This window comes from Callithrix jacchus, chromosome 21, assembly GCF_049354715.1.
Source record: "Callithrix jacchus isolate 240 chromosome 21, calJac240_pri, whole genome shotgun sequence".
NCBI lineage: Eukaryota > Metazoa > Chordata > Mammalia > Primates > Cebidae > Callithrix > Callithrix jacchus.
In genome coordinates this window covers 29,025,185-29,049,129 of record NC_133522.1, presented here as the reverse complement: position 1 = coordinate 29,049,129, position 23,945 = coordinate 29,025,185, and positions in this window count along the sequence as shown.

Here is a 23,945-nt window from a genome sequence, read left to right as displayed (position 1 = left end):
AGTACCTATTTTTAAAAAGTAGTTCATGTCTTCTGCTCTATTTAGTGGTTTATTTTATTTATCCTTATCTTAATTTGTGCTATGGTAATTATTTCAGATTTATAATAATTCCTGATATTTGGAAGAGAAAATATTATGTTTTCTCTTCTTTAAAAGCATTTTCACCATTCTTACTTATTTTGTTTACATATATGTTTTACAGTCTACTTTTTAGAATTTTGGGTAATAATGAATTGACTCTTAGATTAATTTGGGTACAATGAGCCTCATTCTAATGCTAAGTACTTCCATCTGTATACATAATGCCTTTCTTGTTAACTAGCTATTTTTTTAATTTTCTAATTGTCCTCAGTTTCATAATTTTGTTATATGTGCCTTTCACATTTTGTTGAGTCTTTTTCTAATTTTTGATATGTTTTCCTGAAGTTAAAAAAAATATATGTATCTACTTACGTTGCCAAGTTGTTTATAAAAATTTAGATTTTTTTTATGTTGATCTTGTATCCTGAAAGGTTTCTAAACTCAGTTTTATGTCCCTAAATTTACTGATAAATCCTTTTGAATGTTCTACATTTTTTTATGTTCTATGTCCTCTTTAAAAATCTGAGCTTGCTTTCTTTGTTTCCTTTTGAATTACTACACTGTTTGGGATCTTTCATTTAGTGTTGAATCAAAATTATGATAGTTGGAATCTTTGTCTCTATTATTTTTTCTTGGTATGTACCACTGTCATCTTCTTAAAAGCAAAAATTTAATTGTTTATTTTTTCTAGTATACTATTTCATTAATTTTTGTTTTTATCTTTATTACATTTTTTCTTTTACAAATTTTCCTAACTTCTTAATATAGACCTTAGTTCAATAAGTTAAAACCTTTTTAAACTAATATTTGCCTCTATAATTATATAACTTCTTTTAGCAGCCTTGCATTAATGTTCATGCATGGGAATTTCTTTTTTATTATTTAGTTAAAATATTTTAACTTTTCAATTAGAATTTTTTGACTAATTATTTGAGGATATTTTATTCACTTACCAAATTATAGGTTTTTTCTTGTTATTTATATTGTTGTATGTAATATTACAATATTATTTCACGAGAAACTGCATCATTCTTTTTTTTTTTTTTTTTTTTTTTTTTTTTTCCGAGAAGGAGTTTCGCTCTTGTTACCCAGGCTGGAGTGAAATGGAGCGATCTCGGCTTACCACAACCTCCGCCTCTTGGGTTCAGGCAATTCTCCCACCTCAGCCTCCTGAGTAGCTGGGATTACAGGTGCGCGCCACCAAGCCCAGCTAATTTTTGTATTTTTAGTAGAGACGGGGTTTCACCTTGCTGACCAGGATGGTCTGGATCTTTTGACTTCGTGATCCACCCGCCTCAGCCTCCCAAAGTGCTGGGATTATAGGCGTGAGCCACCGCGCCTGACCTGCATCATTCTTAAGCTAGGCTTGGTAGAGCTGCAGAGTAATTGGCATTTTTATTATATTTCTAAGCCCTACACTAAGCTTTGGACACTTTACCTTCATTATCCTCAACCTTGCAAATACTCCATTATGTTCTCTATTTTGATTAAATATACAGTGTAAGTTTCACATGGTAGTCTTATTATTTAAATAGTCTTAGTGATTTATGCATATATAGGTATAGATAAACATACCTATATATAATATATATAAATATAATATGAATGTATACATTTATGAAAAATATAAATATGTTTCCAAAGCAGTATGCCAGTGATAATATTGCTCTAAAATTGTATATTTTATGTGTTTTCTATGAAAATAATCTATTTGTAAATTCATAATTTTTACATCTAATGGAGATCATTGGATTTCTTAATCTTATGAATTGGTATTTTTCACAAATTTTTGAAAACTTAAGCTATTATCAACTTAATATATTACTTTCATCACATTCTTTATTTTGTTTCTTCTTGGGAATCCAACTGCATGTGTTTTTTTTTCTTCTGTCACATTTTCTATTAAATCTTATCATTCAAGAACCAGCTCAAAAACCACTACATAGAAAATGTTCCTTGTATTCTCATTTATAGAAAACTGTTAATCGAATAGAGTAACTTGTTTATTTTTCTACTTGTCAGTTATTAGTTCCCAATCCAACATCAGTTGTAGGAGAATAAAAATTATGATTTGTTTTTCAACTTATTGGGAGAGCCTAAAAAATGCAGTTAAACATCACTAAATAAATATAGGTAATAAATAATATTTAGGTGAAAAAGACAATAAAATACTGTATACTTCAAGAGATAATTTTAAATTCAATTCTACCATTTAATAAATTTGTGTTATTAATTAGCAAGTCACTTATTGTTTCAGCTCCAGTTTCTTTAGCTGTAAAAGTAAGGTTAGTAATAACTACATCAAATATTGTAGTAAGTTTTACACTAACATTCATGTATTATTCAATAAAATTTCTAAAACACAGGTAAGGCTTTATGTAATTTTATCCAGCACTAGAATAATACCAAACATGCATACACTGAGAAAATTGTCATTTAATAAATTTTGAGATATAATCAAAATTTATATCCCTGTCTTAAACTTGTAGGTTATTTTCAGAAGTATTAGTTTTAACAAGCTCACCAAATTAATATATTCATTACAGATGATAAAACAACAGACTTATTTTGAAAAGTGTAATCTTAGCAGTTTCATAGGCTGGATTAAACTTTTACAAGTATATGCCTTTGTGATACACAGCTCAGAAACATGTTTCAAGCTTTTATCTATTTTCTCGTAACAAACATTACCATTTTAAGCAGGCTTTTTTTCAGTAATACTCCAAGAGTTATTTCTGAGGTCAAAATAATAGTATTCAGAGATTTGAAACTGCATTAGAACCCAAAAGCTATGTTAACATTATTAATTTCTGTAGAGTAAAAATTCTGTAAAGCAAGACTGAAGTCGTCATTAAAACTAGACTCCGCTTAGCATTTTCTTGTTGGTTGCCCTGTGAAGACTAGAAACTTTGGTACAAGAGAGCTGAGGAAAAAAAATCTTGTGATTATAATAATGCAAGTAATTATCAGTGTCAGAAGAACACACCATCGGGAAAAATGAGTCAGTGATGGGATTTATCAGCTCAGTAGGCATGTAAATCCTAGTTGTTTTAATGACATATTTTAACACAAACAGGAAAGATTTTGTGGTGAAAATCTTAACTTGTTTTTGGTCAGGCTATATTCCTTTCTAAATTTAAAAACATAAGCAGTTATAATACTTAAAATTAATTGCAATTGTTGACATTATTTACTACCCATTTTAAAATGCCAACGATTGTAATCACTGAATTATTCCCATGTTAATATAGCCATGCTGAGAAATTCCATTTATAATAATAAATGGAATGAGGTTATTTCAATAACCTCATGACCAGGGGTCCTCAGTTTCTGGGTCATAGACCATTCCTGATTTTTGGCTTGTAAGTAACCTGGCTGCTCAGCAGGAGGTGAGGGGCCATCAAGCATTACTGCCTGAACTCTGCCTCCTGTAGTCCTGGTATTGGATTCTCACAGGTGCACAAACCCTAGTGTGAATTGCACATGCCAGGGAGTGTGCATATTTTTCTATGCCTCTTTATTGCCTCTCTATTTTAAATTCTAACTAAGGCCTTAAACCACAAATTGAAAATTTTATCTTTTTTTTATAATCTTAAATCCTTAATGACCAATTTTAAATTATATTTTATTTCTTCTACTTGAATGAATTAATAGAAAACATAACACCTTAAAAAAAATGAAAGAAAGAAATATAAGGACCAATTAACCAGCCACAGTTACAGTTACAAACTGCCTTCCTGCTTTATTTCTCAAAGAATTTAAACATTTTGGTCGTCTACATCTTAAATAATTTGGGTTGCTTTAACAGCTTTCCACAAACTGGGTGGCTTAAACAACAAACATGTATTTCTTGCAGTTTTGGAGGCTGGGAAATTCTTGATCAAGATGCACACAGATCTGATGTCTGATGAGGGGCCATTCCGTGACTTACAGATGGATTTCTTCTCATTGTATTCTCACTTGGAAAAGAACAGAGAGACAGAGGAAGAAAGAGAAACTGAATGAGCGCTTGTTTTTGTTTTGTTTTGTTTTTTGAGACGGAGTCTTTCTCTGTCGCCAGGCTGGAATGCAGTGGTGCGACCTTGGCTCACTGCAACCTCTGCCTTCAGAGTTCAAACGATTCCCCTGCCGCAGCCTCCCGAGTTGCTGGGACTACAGGCTCCCGCCACCACACCCAGCTAAGTTTTGTATTTTAGTAGAGACAGGTTTCACCATGTTGGTCAGGATGGTCTCGATCTCCTGACCTCATGATCTGCCTGCCTTGGCCTCCCAAAGTGCTGAGATTACAGGCGAGCCACCGCGTCCAGCATGCTCATGTTTCTTATACAGGCACTCATCCCATTCACCAGGGCTACACTCTTACAACCTAATCACCTCCCAAAGGATGCAGCACCTCCTACTACTGCCTTAATGGTGATGATTTCATCATAGGGCTTTGAGGAGACATAAACATTCAGTCAGCAACGCTCTGTGTCAGTGTCCACTCTTGTACAGTGCCTTCCACGTTCTTTCTCTCCCTTGTACACCAAATCTGGAAAGACAAAAACCAAGAACTAATAAGGCATTTTGTCCCATGTAAACTTCCTGTAGGCATGTACCTGCTGCTTTTGCTCTCAGAGATCCTCTTTTTCTCATGGAAATAATTGTGCTTTTCTCAAAACTTTGTCTTTTCTGTAAAGCTATTCTGCAGAGGCTTCTGATTTCTCAAAGATCACAGCTTCTCTGAATTCCTTTTTGTCACTCTCAGTTCATGCCTCTATTTCCACAGAACATTGTAATTTCAGAAAGAATGAAGTTGAGAGTATGAGACAGTTTATACAACATACTCACAAAAAGTGATGGTTTCTAGCACTAAGAATCCTGTGTGTCTAATTTACAGTGAAATTCAGGACCCAGCTGCTACTAGCTGGTAAGACGCAACTGTTCAATGTTAGGTGTTTTGTGAGCTCTTAGTGAGTTGGGAGTAGTTACACGATGTGCATGCTACAAATAAGGATGCCTATACTCACCGCTCACAGCTGGTTGTTGAACCACCGCTGACCTTGGGACATGTGGTAGGCTACTTAGTACAGATATTTTAAGATTCCTATAAGTCTTTTAACTTAGCTGAGTGGGTATACCAGGCAATACTAAAATTCTTTATAGGGTCTTAAAAACAGGTCTTAGAGTCTCATTCTTAATTAAATCATTGCATAAAGACCCACTTATTTCTTTGGACATCCCCCGCCTCCCTTACTGAGAGACTGGGGAGAAGAAACAATTTTATTTTTCAACCCAAAAGGTACTGTTTGCAACCGAGAGGGTGCCAGCCGACACTTTATTCATTCTGCCAGAACAGCCCTCAGCCAGATTCAAAGGCAATGTAATAAATATTTCCATTTTTCCAAGTTACTGAAGGAATATTGTTTTCCGAATTTCTGCCAATACAAAGCAGGTATGCTTTTCATCTAACCCTGAATAATAATTTTCTCAGTCCACTGCCAGCCTCCACCTACCATCTTGCCTGTGTCCTTTCAATCTCTATCTGCCACATAATCCCAAAGCCAGTGCCACACATTTTATTCTTACAGCAGCATCCCAACTTTGCTACCAGTTTTAGTCTTCCATTGTGTGAAAATCAACTCAATATCTTAGTGACTTAGAGCAATAGTAGTTTATTACTTCTCATGATTCTGTGAGTTAGCTGAGTGATTCTCTCCTGGTTTTAGCTGGTGCGAGGTATGGCTGCTAATACTGACTGTCAACCTGATTGTTCCCAGGTGTGATGGTTAATACTGACTGTCAACTTTATAGGATTGAAGGATACAAAGTATTGATCCTGGGTGTGTCTTTGAGGGTATTTCCAAAAGAGATTACATCTGAGTCAGTGGGCTGGGGAAGGCACATTCACCCTTAATATGATGGGCACAATTTAATCAGCTGTCAGATAATATAAAGCAGGTGGAAAAATGTGAAAAGGAGAGATGAGCTTACCCTCCCAGCCTACATCTTTCTCCTGTGCTGGATGCTTCCTGCCCTGGAACACTGGATTCTAAGTTCTTCAGTTCTGGAAATTGTACTGGCTCTTCTTGCTCCTCGGCTTGTAGACAGCCTATTGTAGGACTTTGTGATCCTGTGAGTTAATACTTACAAACTTTTTTCATATATATGTTATTAGTTCTGCCCCTCTAAAAGAACCCTAACTAATACACCAGCCACACTAGGAGTTAGGCTGGAATGAAAGGTTCAAGGTAGTTTTACTCACATCTTTAGCAGTTGGTGCTCCCAGTTAGCAGGTATGCCTTGGTTTTCTTCCATGTGACTTTCATTGTCTAATACAAGGTTCAGCATTTTTTTCCACATAGAGCCAGATGGTAAATATTTTAAGATTTGTGGGCTACAGGGTCTGAAATACAACTTCTCAATCCTCCCATGGTAATGTGAAAACAGCCGTAGAAAATGTATAAACAAATTGATTGTGGCTATGTTTCAATAAAAATGTATAAAAACAGAAAATTCCAGACTTATGTTTCCTCAAAATTTGTATGTTGCTATGATACAAAGCAGTGGTATTAGGAGGTGGAAAATTTGGGAGGTGATTAGGTCCTGTGGGTGGAGCTCTCAGGAGTTTGTTTTATAAGAAAATACTCTAGAGAGCTTTCTTATCCTTCTGCTATGTGAGCACAGAGTGCAACAATCATCTATGCACCAGGAAGTGGGTATTCACCAAACACAGAATCTGCTAGCACTTTGATCATGGACTGCCCAGCCTACAGAGCTGTGAGAAATGTTTGTTCTTGAAGTCACCCACTCTGGTAGTTTGTTACTGAAGCCTAAACTCACTAAGAAGCTAAGACAGATAGCAAGCCAGATTTGGCCAATGGGCTGTACATTTCTTTTTGCTGCTCTAGTAGGCTACGCTGACCTTGCTTATGGTTTGGAAGCAGTATTCCAAGAGAAAAATCCCTGATGCCTAATTCCTTTTTAAACTTTCTTTATATAACACAAGATCCCATTGATTTACTCTCTCTGTCTCTGCTTCTGTCTCTCTCTCTCTCTCTCTCTCTCTCTCTCTCTGTGTGTGTGAGCGTGCGCACGTGTGCACGTGACATACTACTGAATATACATTTTTTTTTTGAGAAAATAGTTTCACTCTTGTCGCCCAGGCTGGAGTGGAATGGCGGGCTCTCCACTCCCTGCAACCTCCACCTCCCACTTTCAAGCGATTCTCCTGCCTCAGTCTCCCAAGTAGCTGGGATGGAGACTACCATCATGCCCAATTAATGTTTGTATTTTTAATAGAGCCGGGATTTCACCATGTTGGCCAGCTGCTCTCAAACTCCTGAACTCAGGTGATCTGCCGACCTCAGCCTCCCAAAGTGCTGAGATTACAGGCTGAGATTACAGGCGTGAGCCACCATGCCCAGCCTATATATACTAATATATGGAGCACAAAATATTCTGGATAACTTACTCTCATTATTTATTGGAAAAATATACCTCTAATCAGCTCTTCCTACACATGTATCCCAGACCTTAAATAAAACAAAATATTAAAATAAATCTCAATATTATGCCTACTATAAAATTAAAATTGTGGCCCATTAAATCTTTAGATTTTTTTTCTAATTTTATGTGGAAACAATAATATATTATTTTTATTATTTCCTGTGTGACGAGTTGGGAAGCTCTTTTTGCAAACAGCTAAGGAATAAATACTTTAAGATTTATAGAACGTATGTTCTCTATTGCACATTTATCTTTCTTTTTGTTTTTATATTTTATAACCCTTTGTAAATGTAAAAACCATTCTCCATTCTTAAGCTATACAAATCAAGTTATAGACTGAATGTACATTGCAGACTATAGTTTGCCAAACCTGTACAATTAACAGTAATTTTAATCCACATTTTTAGTTACCTCAGTTTAGCTCAACAAAGAAAGACCAGTATGCTCCTTATTATAAATATATATAAATATATAAATAATGAGACTATACACTCTGTTTATATTCACACGTAAATACATATTTATTTTAATGAATATATAAGACATATATATTATATTACATATTACATATTTATAATAAGGAGAATATATATGCTATACACAAACATATAAATGCATATATATGTATGTATGTATGTACTTACATGTATAAAAATACATATATATGTATTTATATATGTAAAACAATATAAAAATACATACATATATATGTAAAAGAAAGGCCAGTAGCCTCCTCATCATAAATATGTGTACATAATATATATATATGTATCTATGTATGTATGCATGTTTGCATTTATGATGAGGAGGCTACTGGTCTTTCTTTTTTGAGCTAAATTGAGGTAACTAGAAATGTGGATTAAAATTGCTGTTAATTGTACAGGGTTGGCAAACTATAGTATGTAAAGAACATTCAGTCTGCAACCTGATTTTGTTTAGCCTAAGAACTGAGATTGTTTTTTACATTTACAAAGGGTTATAAAGTATATAAATGAAAAAGATATAAAACAGAGAACATATGCTCTGTGTGTATATAATATACATGCATATATATATATATATATATTCTATTATTGCTTTACTTAAACTCAGTGCCTTAGTACATTCAGGCTGCCAGAACAAGTGACCGTAAAATGTGTAACTTCTATGAGCATTGATGCAACAGTCTTTGGCCAAATATTACCAACTCTGTTTCTGTACTATACAGAGGATAATACACCATGACCATATCCATTTTATTCCATTAGCTCGAAATTCGTTTATTAATCAAAAAGGCAGTATAATTGAGCACACTAAGGAAAACTTGGAGAAAAATAATATAATTACCTCAATAGGAGAGTACAAAAAAAGTCAGCTATGAAATCTATTTATGATTTAAGAAACCTCAGCAAACCAAGAATAGAAAGATCATTATCTGAATACAAGCTGAAAATGTATATCCATCATTATACTTAAGTTTAAAATTTCAAACCATTCCTGTAAGTTGAGCATGTAGCAAAGATGTCTGCTCTTACCAATTCTAGTACCATTTTATTGGAAGTCATAATCGGTGCAATTTAACAAAACAAAATGCAAAAAGAAGAAGCACAAATGTCTTTCTGTGCAGAATGTATGTTGAACATATTAAAAATCTTTCAGTGAACTTCACTCATCTGCTGTGTACATGTTTAACGTAAAGTTCATTTAATTTCTGTAGATTATCAATATACCTTTGGAACATAAATTTTTAAAATGATATTTATAAGGCAAGTAAACAACCTTTGTGCATATGTTCAAATGATTTTTGATAGCAGTGGCAAGCCTATTCAGTGGGGAAATATAAGCCTCCTCAACAACTGTTAGGAATACTCATATCCACATGCAAAAAAAAAAAAAAAAGCTGGACTCTTACTTTACAGTATTAAAAAATGACTAAAAACTGTTTAAAGATCTAAGCATAAAACCTAAAACTATAAAACTCTTAGAATAAAATACATGGAAAAAGTCTTATGCCATTTCAATTAGCAACTGTTTATTTAATATGACTCCAAAAACTTAGGATATGTAAAAATACTGTATCAAAATTGTAAACTTCTATTCAGCAAAGGACACAAAAAGCAGAGTGAAAAGGCAGCCTACAGAATGGCAGAAAATATTGGCAAACGATGTATTCATAAAGGAGTTAAAATCTAAAATGTATACCAAACTCCTTTAACTCAACAACAACAAAAACCAGATAATCCAATTTAAAAAAATGAGGAATTTATAATGATACTTCAATGTTTTAACATAGCTAAAAATGAACACAGGTCTCTTCTAAACTATTTTTCTCCTAAATTTTAATATATCTCTTAAGTCATCTACACAGTTACTCAAGTAAGTCAACTAAAAGCAATTCTTGATTTTTCCATTCTTCAACTCATGTTCAATTTGTAAAAATATCTTACATATACAGGAAGAAAAACAGTGACAGAAAGAGAAAGAAAGGGAGAGGGGGAAACAGGGACAAACATGTATGTTTATGTATATAAAATAATACATTCATCTTCATTTGTATCAAGCAATGTTTATAAATAATCAAGATGCATTCTAGTAAAAAGTACCAAATATTTAATAATATTACTTAATATATTTTACTTTCAGTGAATTAAATGTGAAATAATTTAAAAATTAAGTTGGAAATTATAAATACCATGCAGGCACTAACAATAATCAAGGAACTTAAAATGCAATTTCACTGATTATTGACATTTTTAGAAGATTCAAAACAATATGACATGCTTTCCTCAAAATTCCATAGATTTACAAATAGATCTGTATCTTCATATTTCCAGTACAGAAACTATCTATATAGAATTACCTAATTCTAGATTAATGAAGTGATCAGTTTTTGTAGCAAATGCAATACACCATGCAATTTTGCATACTTCTAGCTCTCATGGTAGCTAGAAGCCATTTCACATGAAGGTAAAACTTTGTTGTGGCAATATGTGAAGCAAGATAATTACTGCTCACTAATGCAGAAAATAATTTCTATTACCAGCATAAATTCTAGACTAGCACCTGAAGCTGATTTTTTACCCTCTAAAATATTAGTACAGTTTACACATTAAGCTATGGTTAAATAGCATTAAGAAAATTGCTAGGTTCCAAAACATAAAAATAGATTTAATTTACACCTGTGTTACATGCCTTCTGTGTTTTCTTCTGTTTAGTATGATTGAGAACATGAAACTATGCAATTATCCTGTGATACCATCTTTATGGACATAAATTGCATAGAAAAAGTTAACTTTTTCTAAAATTTAATTAAAGGTTTATTAAAAGCATAAGTTCAATTTCTATTTGGTATACATTTTGGTTTCATTTTTTTAACATGAACTGTTTCTCACAGAGGTAGCAAGAAAAATAATAAAACTGAAATGATGTATTGAAATTACAAACCTAATATATATGAAATAATTTCAGAATGTGTTGTTTAAACTAAAAGCTTTTCTTGTGGTTGTGAAACATAATTTTGCAGAAAAAAATGAATAGTTTTTAGTTTCAGTTTCAACTGCACTATCCTTCATTCACAGAAGCATTTAACACACATTTAGCTACTCATACATAATCTTTTCATATGTTCCTATCTTCATGAAATTGACACTCTAATAATCATTTCTTATTTCAATTATTCCTTTGGGCACTGCAAAGGTACTTACAAGCGATTTCTCTTTTATTCCCCCGTTATAGGATATATCACTTTAAGGAGATAAGAGTTTACAAACGTATTTAGAGGTATAGAAAATTTGGGTTTCTCTCTGGTAAGTAACTGTAAAAATATATATTAGTTTGAAAAAAAATTTTAAGTCATAGGGAAGATGCTAATTAGAAAATATCCCATTTAAAAAAACTCAATTGACTTGAGCAAAATTTTAGGAATCACTGATTTCTTAAAGGGCTTTTCTATATATGTGTCAATACATTTTTACAAGCCGGCCACAGAAAAATAAATACCACATGTTCTCACTTACTTATGGTATACAAAAATTAAAATGATTGAACTCATGAAGATATAGAGAGACAGTTACCAGAGGCTAGGAAGGGTAGTTTTGTGGAAAAGGGCGTGTTTGAGGGAATGGTAGAGATGGATAATGAGTACCAAACACATAGAAAGAATAAATAAGACCTACTATTTGATAGCACAACAAGGTGACTATAGTCAATAATACTTTAATTGTACATTTTAAAATAAGCACAAGAGCATAATTGGATTGTTTGTAACACAAAGAATAAATGCTTGAAAGAATGGATACCTCATTGTCTATGATATAATCATTTCATATTCCATGTCTGTACCAAAACATCTCACGTACTCCATTTCTGCTTCTTATTTTTTTTTCTCAGTTGACAATTTATTTAACACCTTGTACAATAGCCATTCTGAACTTCCTGAATCTGCTAAATCAAATTATCTTGATTTTTTTAACACATAACAGATTTCTAATTCCTGGTCTGGTAGCAGCATAATATCTTCAATACTGGGACATTTAACTACCAAATGGAATGCAATAAATGCCTGTAGCAAAGACGTTTAGAGAAATGTTATGTGAAGACTAGTGAATGGCAGATAAGTTTTAAAACAAAGATAGGAGAGTCTTAAAACTTTTTGCACTGTGAATACTATGTGTACTCTCTTTATATTCAGGAAAGGGACTAACCTCTCCTAACATAGAAGACAACTAACTGTACACTTAAAGTATTCTATCATGTTTTTGGTTGATGTCAATTTTGATGACTTGTCATAAAAACAAATTTAATAGTTAAAGTCAATTTGAATTTCTAAACTACTTGTAATAAACATACACACATACTCACATATATATGTGTGTGTGTGTGTGTTAGGCTGGTCTGGAACTCTCTCTCTCTCTCTCTCTCTCTCTCTCTCTCTCTCTCTCTCTCTATATATATATATATATATATATATATATATATATATATATTCACATGCACACACACATCTATGTGTGTCTGTGTGTATACCTTTATATATATATATGTACCTTTATATATATATATATATGTGTGTATGTGTGTGTACCTTTATATATATATATATGTACTTTTATATATTTTATATATAGATATACAGAGAGAGAGAGAGAGAGAGAGAGAGAGAGAGAGAGGGGAGAGAGAGAGATGGTGTTTTGCTCTTGTTGCCCAGGCTGGAGTGCAATGGCACGATCTCAGCGTATTGCAACCTCTGCCTCCCGGATTCAAGCAATTCTTGCCTCAGCCTCCTGAGTAGCTGGGATCACAGGCATGCACCACCACACTTAGCTAATTTTTTTTTTTCTATTTAGTAGTGATGGGTTTCACCATGTTAGTCAGTATGGTCTCAAACTCTTGACCTCAGGTGATCTACCTGCTTGACCTGCCAAAGTGCTGGGATTACAGGTGTGTGCCACTATGCCCAGCCCAATGTACCTACATTCTTATAAGTAAAGGTCAACTCATTAGATACTCCAATGTAAATTTTTTAACAAAGATTATAAAAGCTCTCTGACTTTCAAATTATATTTTATTTATAAAAAAAGTCCATCTGTATTAGTCTGTTTTCATACTGGTAATAAAGATATACCCATGACTGGGTAATTTATGAAGGAAAGAGATTTAATGGACTTACAGTTCCATGTTCCCGAGAAGGCCTCACAATCATAGCAGAATATTAAGGAAGAGAAAAGGGATGTCTTATGTGGTGGCAAACAAGAGAGCATGTGCATCCACTTTATAAAAGCATCAAATCTCGCAAGACTTATTCACTTTTACAAGAACAGCAGACACACACACACACACACACCCCTCCATTATTCAGTTACTTCCCACCAGGTCCCTCTCATGACACATGATAATTATGGGAGCAACCATATCACCATCATAGATAATTTTGCCTATTTCAGTGTTACTGACAAAATTGTTTAGTGATTAAACTCAAAGTAATAAGTAAAATGAAACAAAAGCAAAGAAATGATAAAGACTTGAGGTGTGGTATAGCCCAATTACCTTGATATTGCACATTATATGTTTATATCAAAACATCACATGTACCCATAATAAACATTAAAAATTTTAGAAACAATTGATAATATCAAAAACAGTTTTTACAAATTAGTATAGTATATATTTACTCAATTATACCAGAATCTTAGATATCCAGCTATTTAATTTTTTTAATCTCAAGTTTGAAATAGCACATTTGCATGGAGGAAAAATGAAAATTTTATATTCCCTAAACTAGTATTTAAAAAACCATGAAAATTATTGCAAATTTGAAACTAAAAGGAAATTCATATTTAGTAACATAATAAATACTTAAGACTGAAAGGACACTGCTAGGTGACCTTTTGCAAGCTTCAATTTATTCATGGACAAAAATATATTGATTCATTCACTCACTGATTCAACAGATACATATAAAGTGTTTATAATTTATGTGAGCACTAATGGCACACAATGGAGAAGCTATAGTGATTTATTTCAAACAGCTCTAGATCAATTAGTTCTAGAATTACCTAATAACTAAATTATACACATTTTGCAAAATGTACTTTATAAGTCAAATACAATTTCATAAGTTGAAATTCACTTTATACCTTTTATTAATTAATTATAATAACTAAATTAAATTACTAAATTTAAAGATGAGGAGAAAAAGTTTTTGGTAATCATGGACTTACACTGAGATGAAAGATAAACAATAAACACGTTTTGCATGTGAATTCATTAAGATATTTGCTCATGTTTGTAAGTTTTCAATTATTTGCATTAGTTATAGTAGCTTGAATGAATAAAATATTAGTTTCCTGACATATGTTTTGGTATGATATTGTCAAAGAAAAAAATCTGACTTCTATTTTTATTTTTTTCTATTTTTATATATGTTTTTGAGGTGGAGGCTCACTCTGGCACCAGTGTGCCACCATCTTGAAGTGCACCGTCACTGCACCATCTTGAAGTACAGTGGTGCAATCTCAACTCACTTCAACCTCTATGATCCAGGTGCAAATAATTCTCCTACGTCAGCATCTGGAGTAGCTCAGATTACATAATTGTGCTACTGTGCCCAGCTAAATTTTGTATTTTTAGTAGAGAAGGGGTTTCACCATGTTGGTCACACTGTTCTTGAACACCTGACTTCTGGTTATCTGCCCCTCTCGGCCTACCAAAGTGCTGGGATTACAGACAAACGCGACCACACCCAGCTTTGTATTTTTATTGCTTTGAAAATTCCACTTTATCATAATTTCAAAATGTTTATAGTTTTCTTATGAAAAATTGAGAAAGTTTTCTATATGTGAGCTATAAATGTACTGCAAGAAACATTGCTAAATTACAAAGTCCCTCCTGACTATGCACTCACTAAGTTTCCTCTTCCACAGCAAAGTAAGTGTACTACCATCCACTTTTGTCACTTATGACAAATCAAGTTCTTAACCAATGTACAATGATAATCCACCTGTATATAAATCATGTATTGTATGCTTGAAAATAGATTTTATGTGTTCTCACCATACACCCACAGAAAGATATATGGGAGGAAATACATATGTTAGCTTGATTTAGCCATTCTACAATATACACTTATTTCAAAATATCATGCTGTACATTATAAACATAAACAATATTTATTTGTTAATAAACATACTCTAAAGCAGTAAATTGAAGATGCAAAAATGGAAAGATGTTTCATAATCATGAATTAGAAAAATCAATATCATTAAGATGTCTATACTATCTAAAGTTGTCTACAGATTGAATACAGTACGTGTTAAAGTACTAATGACATTGTTCCCAGAAATAGAAAAAAAAATTTTTTAAATGTATGCTGAATCACAAACGACCTGGAATACCTAAAATTCTGAACAAAGAGAACAAAGCTGGAAGAAGTACTATCTGATTTTAAATTATACTACAATGCTATAGTATTAAGATCGGCATGGACTGGCATAAAAACAGATACATAGAATATAATAGATAACCCACAAATAAATCCACACACTTACAGTTAATTCATTTTTGACAAAAATGTCAAAAACCTACACTGCAGCAAGGACAGTCTTTTTAACAAATGGTGCTTAAAAAACTAGATAACCATATGCAGAAGAATAAAATTAGTAGCCAATCTCTCACCATATGAATGAACAAATCAAAATGTATTAATGACTTAAATGTAAGATCTGAAACTACTAGAAGAAAACATAGGGAAAATGTTTCAATACATTAGTCTGGGCAAAAATTTCTTGAATAAGACCTCAAAAACACAGGCAATGAAAATCAAAACAGACAAATGGGATTAAAAAGAAAAAGACAAAAAGACAGAAAATAAATGGTGATAAAGAGGTGGAGAAGGAGGAATATTCATACATTACTGGTGGGATGTAAATTGGTATATTCACTATGGAAAACAGTAAAAAAGTTCCTCAAAAAACTGAAAACAGAATTACAATATAATTCAGCAATCTAACTACTTGGTATTTTTCCAAAATAAAGGGATATATCTATGAGAGAGAGAGAGAGAGAGAGAGAGAGAGAGAGAGAGATTGTCACATTCATGTTTATTTCAGCACTATTTGCAATAGCCAAGATATGAAATCAAACTTTGTGTCAATTAATGAATCAATAAAGAAAATGTTACACACACACACACACATATATATATATAAACAATGGATTATTATTTAGTCACATAAAAGAATGAAATCATGATAATTATAACAACATGGGTGGAATGGAGGATATTAATTTCAGTGAAATAAGACAGGCACAGAAAGATAAATGTTGCATGTTCTCACTTATATGTGGGAACTAAAGAAAACTGATGTCATAAAGAGAGAAAGTAGAATGCCAGTTACCAGAGCCTGGGAAGGGTAGTGAGTTTGGAGGCAAAGGGTATAAAAAGGGGATGGTTAATAGATACAAAAATACATTAGCTAGAAGGAATAAGATCTAGTGTTCAGTAGCACAATAGGGTGACTACAGTTAATAATAACGTGTAGTAAATTTACAATAGGGTGACTACAGTTAATAATAATGTGTAGTAAATTTAAAAGTAACTAGAAGAAGAGATTTGGAATGTCCCAAACACATATAAATTATAAACAGTTTAGATAATGAATATTCCAATTACCTAGATTTTATTATTGCACATTGTATGCTTGAATCAAATTGGCACATCTAAAGCATAAATATGTAAAACTTGTTGCCTTAAAAAAAATGAGAAATGTTTACAACACTGAAAGATATCTCAGTTTTCTGAATTATATATAAAAACTTAAAAGATCAAGATAAATGTTACTTTAATGGTATACAAATTTATTATTGAAGTTAACTCACAGGAAAAAATATACTATTGATGGGCCCCTGATTTATGAAGAACAAAAAGTCTTAAATTACTTTTTAGAAAAATATAATAACATTTTGTTGAAGAAATATACTTTATTTTGGTAAGTCTGTACCTCTTTAAATTCCAACTTTGACATTTTTCTCAATTTGTTTTTATAAATGTAATTAAGCTTAAATAATATATTTTAAGACCATGACACAGAAGAAGATACTGTGTATTAAAATTGAGTACCTTTTATTATATTATTATCTTTATGACTATTATACAAACGTTAAACCCTGGTAAACACAATCTATATATTTGTACAAACTGTAAATTACCTGCGAAAATTGATTTCAACTTCTCTGAAAACCAGGTGACAGCTGCTGTTGTTGATTTTGCAACTGCTGATCTGGAATTCTACTGCTGTGAGTACTGCAGGTGATAGCTGTTATATAACCTTTAATTCAAGAAAAAAAGGGATTACATAAAATTTATATTTATATATAAGAATTATAATTAATATATATTTTTTATAAAATTATAAAATACATATACATGTAATGTTTGTAGATATATGTAATGTATATATAGATACATACACTTTTAAACAGTACGTTTTACCTCGTTTCATAGCACCAAACTGAGAAACAGCACAATCATCAGCATTCCTGAATTGTTTAAGAGCCCCCAAATTGAGCATCTTTATCCATTCACCCTAAGGTTCTGAAGAAATCTTTTGGTTTCTTCAGTATATGATTGAAAAACGTTTTAAATGGCAGTGAATGTTGGTAGCTCAGTATTTTCCAAAAAATAAAAATAAAAGAGAGATGGAGAGAGAGAGAGAGAGAAAGAGAGAGAGAGAGATTAAATGTGGTTTTTTAGTCTCCTGGTTTTCACTAATAATTTTTGCCACTGCTTCTGCTTTCAAGCAAGTAAGCTGAGGAGGTATTGTCAGATCCTTGTTCAGAAGAAAAGAACTGAAAATAATGAAGACAGTGGCAAAAGAAGTTACCATTTCCCAGAGGGAAAACACTGCTGTAAAAGGGGCTCATATATTTTAGCTGTGGTGTTAATTTTGAGTCATAACTGAGTTCAGCTGAACGGCGGTAATGATATCACAAAGAAGTTGGAAATGAAAAAAACTTAGCATCTTCTTCTAAAAACTGAACAAAAGTTTGCTTTTTTAATGGGATACCATGTGGTTCATGTATACATTAAAATATGTGAAATACTTCCTGAAATATCATTAAAAATGTCATTGAATAAATGTTTTATTCAATTCTAATATGAATCATATGTCTATTTATATCGTTGGTGTTATTAAGTATGAAAGTTCAAACTATAATTTGCATCTATAACAGCAAACAAAAATATATCATTGCCATATGATTATGGGTATGTCCCTTATTAACTACAAGTGACAACTACAGTTATTTAACATGTTTTAATGATAATAACTGAACATATATTTTTTATAACCAATTATTATCTTGGTATATGTCCCTGACTTTAATCAGTTTATATATCAATATATATAATAAAATAATATATATCATGGAACAGAAAAATAATCATAGCCAATATATCACTAAAGAATTGATAGTAGAGAAGATTTAAAACTTTTGTTCTTACAAAAGATGAAAACTATGTAGTTATTGCTGAAGGTCTTTTCCATTAAGTTATCCTGACTCATTTGTCCTTGGTGTCCATAAGCCATGTTGGCCACAGAAATAAGTCAAACTTCACTGTGGCAAAGCAAATGATTTATAGTTTTCATCCTGAAATTTAATACCTGAAAGTGATTGCATTGTCACAATAAACCATTCCCAGACCATCCCTCTCGAAGAATGCCATATACCAATTGTTTATTTTACAACAAAAGCTATTTAAAGTTTTGACTCAACTAATAATAGTTCTCTGAAACAGTGAATCTAAGAAAAACCATCTTTAGTTTTTATAGTGGAAACTATTAAGTTTTGAGAGAATGCCCTTACTTTAAAGCACACTTTCTACTCTAGATGCCATATAGCTATTATTATTTCAGTGACTGGAATGCAAATGAACACAACACTAAGTTCCATTCTCTCATCCCATACTGTCAATAGAAAAGAGTAAATTCTGACATAAACTTTTAGGTAAGATCAGTAATCCCTTCCCCACAGGAATATAATTTATACAGGTGCATGTTTTCCACCTGAACATTTCTAGGGAAATATGAATCATTTTGACATTGTAAAAAGACAGGAGTGAAGTTCAAAACCACAAATTTTATCATTCTTCTGTAATAATTTCTCAGCAAGTATACTTCAGAAAGTACACAGCTCTTTACTATGCTCAAAAGAGGATGGTTTAAGTAATAAAATAATCACTACCATGTATTATAGCTGCTCTCTTCTTTTTATCAGCTGCAGTCATAATATTAGCAATACACTTAAGTTGAAACTATTCATTTTTAAAGTCCCCCTGTTCTCAAAATCAGTTCTTGAATTAACAATGTTTAAAAGGAAAGTGAACCATTATAACAATACCCGACCTATATTAATTTGACAGAGGAAATTGAAAAGTGAAGATAATTTGGGGTTATGAGAAACATCTGAAACTGAAAACCAGCTACATTCTGAAACACATTTTCATCCGGGAGTATTGAAAAGGGGGCAGCCACTGAAGCTGTGAGACAGTTTCAATCTGTAGAACATGTCTAGCTACAGAATTCCCCCTCCTCCTGGCTGCATCTACCCACAGTCTATTGTTTGTAGAGGCATAAGCAAGAAAAAAATATTCAAAGATAAGAGTTCATGATAGCAGAAGCCTTATTCTGTGAACCTGGGAAAAGCTCTTCACATCAAGGGTGCTATCCTCCTCTTGGGACAAATTTCCATGGTTAGTTTTACCTTAAGGGTTCCAATGGGTGCATAGCTTCAATAGCCTGGAGGGACCCTTCTGAGTCATGAGATTATGAACCCAAAGTTCAAAGTCCCGAATTTTGTTGTTATTTCCGGAAGATTCAAACCATAAAAAGCTTTCTTTACCTGGTGAAAATATACTGTAGCATAATAATCTACTGCTATAACATCAGCCCTCCTGTGTAGGAAAGCTTTTATACAACCAGAAAACATGCATTGATTTAATTGTCTTCCCAAAAATATGGGACCAAGCATTGGTTATAAATTACTTTAAACAACTTCAGTATCAACTGGTTTAACATGAAAATCTAACAAAGTATTTTCTTGGTATTTAATTAATTTTGTTCTACTTGAATTAGTAGTTTTATACAGAGACATTTGTTTTGTTTTTTTTTCTTTCTGTGGTTTACAGTGACTTAACATAATGACTGTTTATTGTGATTGGTAGCATACACTTAGACATTAGAATTTTAGAAAACCCACATAATTTTGGAATATACTAGTATTATTCACAAAAATAAAACCTAGAGAAGATGGAACATTATTTTGGCAATACTATATACCTATATACTATATGCCACATAATCCTGTTTACGTCTTTTCTGGATCTTTTCAGGGGCCCTCTGATCCATCCAGAAAACCAGGCATTAGGAAACACAATTTTAAAACTGAAGGTTGATCTTGGAATTCCAGATTACCGTAATTAGTTATTTTGCCAAAATGATGACTCTGAAATTTTAAAGAAGCAAAAATCCTTTATAATCTTTAAACAAATAAAACTCCACATTCTACTGTTTTTTGCATAACTTAAATGTAAAACTGTTTCTAGCAGTCTCAACTGCATGCTACAATGGTGAGTCTTAGCAATTTTAACTTTAATGTGAAACCTGGTAAGTTATGTTCTGAAAAGGTGTGACTGCTTCCAGTATAGATAGGGCATGGCCAACTCCACATGCCCCAGGTCTTACCCAGCTGGAAATCAGGCAAGTTAAACATTTTCAAAAGCCAAAGAAGCAGTTTGTGACCTTAAAGCATTTAGCAAATCTAATACTTGAACATAACTTAGACCACATGTTTTCATTTTGAAGACATTGTATTTTGCCAATAACCTTTAAAACCATCTTTATTTCCCAACGATTATGAACTAAATAAAATGTATCACATTTTTCACTTATCTGACAAAATATTTGATATAAGCTATTATTATTATTATTATTATTATTATTATTATTTGATGGGGAGTTTCGGTCTTGTTTCCCTGGCTGGAGTGTAATGGCACAATCTTGGCTCACCGCAACCTCTGCCTCCTGGGTTCCAGAGATTCTCCTGCCTCATTCTCCCGAGTAGCTGGAATTACAGGCATCTGCCACCATGCCTAAGTTTTATATTTTTAGTAGAGATGGGGTTTCTCCATGTTGGTCAGTCTGGTCTCAAACTCCTGACCTCAGGTAATCTATCCGCCTCAGTCTCCCAAAGTGCTAGGATTACAGGCATGAGCCACCATGCCTGGCAGACAGTTTGATTTTAATATTAGACAGTAAACTTCAGATTACAAACAATGATGGGGCCAAGCAGCATTGCAATTGTGAGAGAAAATTCTAAGGGGAGTTAATACTAGACCTCAGAACCTCTGCCCAAAAGCGTTCTCTTTGGAGTGGCTGGGGTCCACAGGACCCATGGAACATCCTCCTGTGGGGTCCAGTCTTAAAATGCCAGATGTCTCTGACCTTAGGTGGGTGCCACATGGCAACTTTTCTCCTCCAGAGCATACTATGAGCTTTATGAGAATGCCCATGAACTGTAATGAAAACTGGACGCTGGGTGGGCCATTTTGTTCCTTAGCCAGTTTAGTGCAGTAAGGGAAGAATTTAAGATAAGAAATGAAGGTTTAAGTCCCTAAAACATGTGCAAGTCTACTTCAAGCTGTGCCCCGTGTAGGGATCAGGGACCATACACAGAAAAGATTAAAAAAAAAAAAAAAAAGAAGAAGTTCTTCCCCCTTTGGGGCAGGGCAATTATTTCCATTTATTCCTGGGCCTCCAAGTAGCACTGAGGACTGACCCCAGCCAATTGCCCTCAATGTTCAAGGCTCACTAAAAAAGAAAGAGAAAAACAACAATAAAACAAGAAAAAAAAAAAAAAAAAAAACAGGTTTCTTAAGTGAACAGAGCCGTGGTGTTCAGTCTTCTCCACATGGAAACCCCGTAGTTTCACTGGCCACTGCCAGAAACCTGCAGTTGCTTTCAAGTTTAGAAGCTGCCTACTAAGGGTCCTGGCTTGGGAAGGAAAAGAGAGATTCCCTTGTATGAAGCAGAAAGGAAAAGGAGAAAAGAGAAGAATAAAATACAAATTTTGGGCTTACCTCTTCCTGTGAGCTGGTTCACCAAAATATGTTAAAGGTGGGGACTGTCTAGGTTCTTGGTGTCTTGAACAAAGAATTGGACAAAATATACAAATCAAGGAAGGGACAAAGGAATTTGTTGAAAGGAAAGTACTCTCCAAAGTGTGGGAGCAGGCCAGAGCAGAGAAGCTGAAAGGCCCTATTACAGAATTTTGTGGAGTTTGAATACCCCCTAGAGGATTCCACTGGTTATTTTGAAGATGCCCAACATAAACGGAGAGGATGATGTAAGCTTACAAAGCCGTTGACTTGGTGTATGCCCTGTTGAGAAGATCTTTTCTCTCAAACCTGAAGTGTTATGTTCCCTACTTTCAGACCTATTTTCCTGCCTCAATTCTGTGTGTGTGTGTGTGTGTGTGTGTGTGTGTGTGTGTGTGCGCGCGCGCGCGTGCGCACGTGCCTGTGGGAACGTTCATTGCCACACAATCTACTAATACCTAATCAGTGTCGTCCTGCTAAGACTGTACTGTTCACAAACTTTCCTAAAATGCTGCCTCGTTTGTCCTGTTTGTTTCTACTTGCTTTCATCTATTTACAGTTGATCATTTTAGCTTTATTTTAAATTTTATAGTTTCCTTCAGAGGATTAGTGAGATTATTCACACATTCATGACTATACATTTAGTAGGCTCAAAAAGAGGGAAACTCCAAAGGAAGTTCAAGTATTTTGAGTTTCAATATAGACAATACAATAAGCCCCATAATAAATGACTTCTATCTCTTATCAACTTTTACTATATCCACTCTCCCAATCTTTTTGTTGATTTATGTATGTATCTATAGAATTTTTTCAAAAATTTATATATGCACACCTAAAAAATGCCTTACCCTTCTGTATTAAAGGTTAATGATGTTTTCATTAATAATCATATGAAATTACCAATTGTTGTATTTATCATTTAGAAAAAATGTGCAAGAAAATTGATTAAAATAAGTTGTTATGTTATAAACATAAAGTCATTAGAGAAAGTAAAAAAACAGTGTGGTTTAAATTATGTTCAAAGCCAAAACTAATGTAGATATTTTATTTTTTAGTAATTTCATTTTTATCTATTCAAAAAGACATGCATTATTTGTTATCTTAATGGCATCTCTGGAACACGGTGAATCACTGTCTATCCTTATTAAATCTATTTTTACTTAGTATATTCTCTAACTCTTACAGAAATTGATGGCTAAGATTAACAACTGAACAACAGCATTTGGTGGGTATATTAGATTCAGTAAAGAGAGGTCAAGACTGTTTAATAAGCAATAGAAACAAAGAAAATAAATCCACAATCCAAGGTTAAAGGAGTCTGGGAAGAAATAATATTTACTTGATATTAAATACTGAAATGAGGTAAGTTGCTGACAATAATGTAATCTATTTGCATATTAATTCATATCAGTTTACTCCTAATAAAAATAGTAAAATTATTTGCTAAAACTACATTTTATTTTAGAACAGTTTTGGATCTACAGAATTATTGAGAACATGGTATAGGGAGTTTCGGTGTAATCTACCCAGATTTACCCCTATTAATTTCTTATATTACAATAGTATATATGCAGCAATTAATGAACCAAGATTGATATATTTTTGTTACAGAATATATTTTACTGTGGTTTTCCTGTTTTATCCCAATGTCCTTTTTTTTGTTGTTGTTTCAGGATTCCATCCAGGATATGACATTACATTTAGCTATATGAGGTCTTCTTAGGTTCCTCTCTGCTGTGACAGTTTT